The sequence below is a fragment of the Arachis hypogaea genome, chromosome 15 (assembly GCF_003086295.3).
Source record: "Arachis hypogaea cultivar Tifrunner chromosome 15, arahy.Tifrunner.gnm2.J5K5, whole genome shotgun sequence".
Classification (NCBI taxonomy): Eukaryota; Viridiplantae; Streptophyta; class Magnoliopsida; order Fabales; family Fabaceae; genus Arachis; species Arachis hypogaea.
Window position 1 is genome coordinate 133,548,634 of NC_092050.1, and position 3,413 is coordinate 133,552,046.

The window sequence follows — 3,413 nt, forward strand, 5'->3', positions numbered from 1 at the left end:
TCATATAATTTAAAGTTCCTCAACCTATTTACCCAAATTTTCCACTTTGTATTACAAGCTCATGCATTAAATTTAATTCTGAAATTTTGTCTCATGTGCATTGATTCTTTTTTATTTTACAATTGGAGAATTTTTGTATCCCCTTATTTAAGTACTGAAAATATAATTTTTTTTATGCACATGGTAATTTAGTTATTTTGATTTCACATGAGCATGCTTTCCAAATTTCTGAAATAACTTATTCATTTTAAATCCCTACTTTGTTTCTATCATCCCATGTTCCCATAAAATTCCCCACACTTAAATTGTACACAATATCTATCTTAAGCTAACCAAGGATTCAACTTGGGATTTTTATTTTGTTTTTCTGCTTAAGGCTAGTAATGTGGTTATAGAACAAGAGGGGATTAAAAAGCTCAAGGGGGCTAACAAGGATGATGTAAAAGGTAGGCTAAATTGGGATAAGTGAGGAAAAATTCAAATGATGGCCTCAATCATCTCTTGGTATGTATCTATATTCTATATTGGATATATAGATTAAAACAAAAAAAGAACACCAGAATAAAAAAGAAGGGCAAAACACACAGGAATGAAATTTATGGTTTGAATGTAACCATACAATTAAGCTCAAAACTCACAGGCTGTGTGTTCTCTAGCTTAGAAATCATATATCAGTTATGTATGTCATGCAAGTAGAAATCAAGAGTTTCCATTCAACTCAATGTAAATCTTAGGGTGGCCCTTAAAATCTTAGTGTTCCTCCTTGAAGAAATGTTGTTAACTAACTAACATGTAATGCTATATATACAAGGTGTGTGGATGTTTGATTATGTTAAAGTCTCTAGTTTACTTCTTTTTATTTTCAATTAAATCAAACTATTATATGCTAAAAGGGTAAACTATACTAACGAATCCACATATTCTATAACTAATAAGTTTAGAATTGCAAACTAAACTAAATGTCTAAGATATAAACTAAAGTGCAAAATGCGGAAATAAAGTAAAAATACAGCAAAAGAACAATGTGCAAGTACTGAAAAATAAAAATAATAATAAAAATAAAAATACAGAAAAATAAACAAAATAAGATAGAAGAGTCTGTAGTGGTTCACCAAAAAGATAAGCCAGAGATGGCTACCTTCCCACACTTAAAATATAGCATCGTCCTCGATCCTCACTCAAGCTGGGTGTGAAGAAGTGTCATCACCGGAAGGATGTACTGCTGGTGTCTCTGTGGTAGGCTGAATATCCGCAGGCTAGATAAGTGTAGGAAGATCTGTCTGCTGCAGTGGAGGTGCTGACTGTAGAAAAATCTCCGGGTCTGCGACCTGGATCTAGTGTGGCTCCTCATGCTATGGTGCAGCCTACTCTGGTCCTGCCTGCTCACCTCTCTCTGTGCATGTGTCTCCTCCTCATGCTCGTCCGCCTCCTCCTCAGATGTCTCTGATGGTGTGTCAGGCTCAGAGGGAATGTCATGGTGACCAGTGCGGAGCAACAACTTTAAATGCTCATAGCGTCGCTTGTTGCGATGCTCAGATCTCTCATATCGCCGCTGGTTGCGGCGCTCCATCTGATCTAGCTGCTGAAATAGGCGGTGCACGAGGTGGTAAATGGGCTCTAAGGCTGGTGGAGGTACAGTGGTGGTAGCTGGTGCAGCAGTGGATGAAGAAGGGGTAGCTGAAGGTGTGGCTGCCTCATCAGAAGCGGTGAAGAATGGGGGTCTGTAACCTAAATCCTGAAACTTCCTGCTGTGAGGGATAATCTTCTTGTAGTCTGCAGCAGGTGGCTTCTCATCAGCAAGCTCCCAAGGCACGTCACCTCGACGGCCGAGCTAGGTGATCAGATAAGGGAAAGGGAGAGTGCCTCTGACATGGACCCTGGCCATATAATACCGGATGAAACGTGGAAGATACATGTCCTTACCCTCCATCACACACCAAATGAGGGTGATCATAGCAGCGGGCAACTCTGTCTCATGAGTGCTTGGCATCACATAGTTGTTCAGAATCTGGTGCCAGAGCCGAGCCTCATCATTCAGATAAATCAGCTTAATTCCCTTAGGCATCACTGTGTTCTTTCCCATGACCCATGGGACAGTAGGATCAAGGGCTATTCTTTGCTTGACAGCATCCCAGTCAAATCTCATAAATCTCATATCCTCTTCAGCCTTTTGGTAGCCGTCAGGCTGATCTGATTTAGGCTGAAGGTGGAGGATGTCCTCAATAGCTTCCTCAGTAACCAAAATCTGTTTCCCTCTGAGGTGCACTGCATCCAGGAAAGTCATGAAACAGTTACAGTAAAATTCTCTGACCCAGGAAGTATTGACCTCTGTCAAGTTTCGTTCCAAGAAGAATCAGCCTCTATGTTTTATCTGTTCGGAGGTGTACTGCTGTAGTTCGTCTGGAATTTTTAGAGTTCTTTCCAGGTACAGGTTCCTGGAAGTGGCAAACACTGGGTACTTCAGCCCACAATATTTGTTTGCAAATTTTACCGGGTCAGCTACAGGTACCAACTGGTCAGCCTTTTCCTGCGCGGTAAAGTTCTTTTCCCACCAGGAATCATCATGCAAAATGTCGAGGATGGTCATAGAGGATTCGTCTCTTTTCCTTTTGCCAGTGGTTGATTTGCCTTTTCCTTTGCGCTGAGGGTCAGACATCCTGAAAAGCAGAAATTCTAGGATATAATTGAAGAACAAAAGCAGAAAAACAAGTAGGCAAATAGAATAATAGCAATGGAAGCACAGAGTGGCAAAAGAGCAAGAAAAGAATTAAATGAGTTAAAAATGTGCATTTTGGATTGTATTCGAGTGAAAAAGTCTGAAAATAAAAGTACACTCCAAAATATATGATGAGTAAAATTCAAGTAAATTAGGAAAAACAAGGATCATGCCCTGAGTTAGAAAGTTAAAGTAGTCAGGTAAAAAGGGAAGTCAGAAAGTTAAAATGGTTAGTAGGTAAAAAGGAGGTTAGAAAGTGGAAAGCAGTGAGTTAGGAAAAAGAAAGTTAAAGTAAGTGGCATGATAATGGTTTCCTAGTTAACAATAAATTCACAAATTTGAAGAACAGTCAACTCGTATTCAAGCAAGGATATCAGGTTATTGATAATAATTCAGATAGATACGAGAATAGCAAAAATTAAAATGAAATCATCAATAATGCAAGTTACTAGCCAAGGAATCGAAAAGGAAGAAGAATGCTAGACCGTGCATTCATGCATTGGTTGGTTGTAGCCAAGTAGTGCAAAATTCAAAAGTGCCAAAACCAATACATGAATGAGAAAAATGAAACAATTTGCAGAAAATTGGGCAGCATTTCGGCTAAAATTGGATGTTCCCGGGTAATAAACAGCAAGAAAAACAGTTCATATGAGATTAAAAAATGCTGCAAGGATTCACAAACAATAGGAGTAGTAAA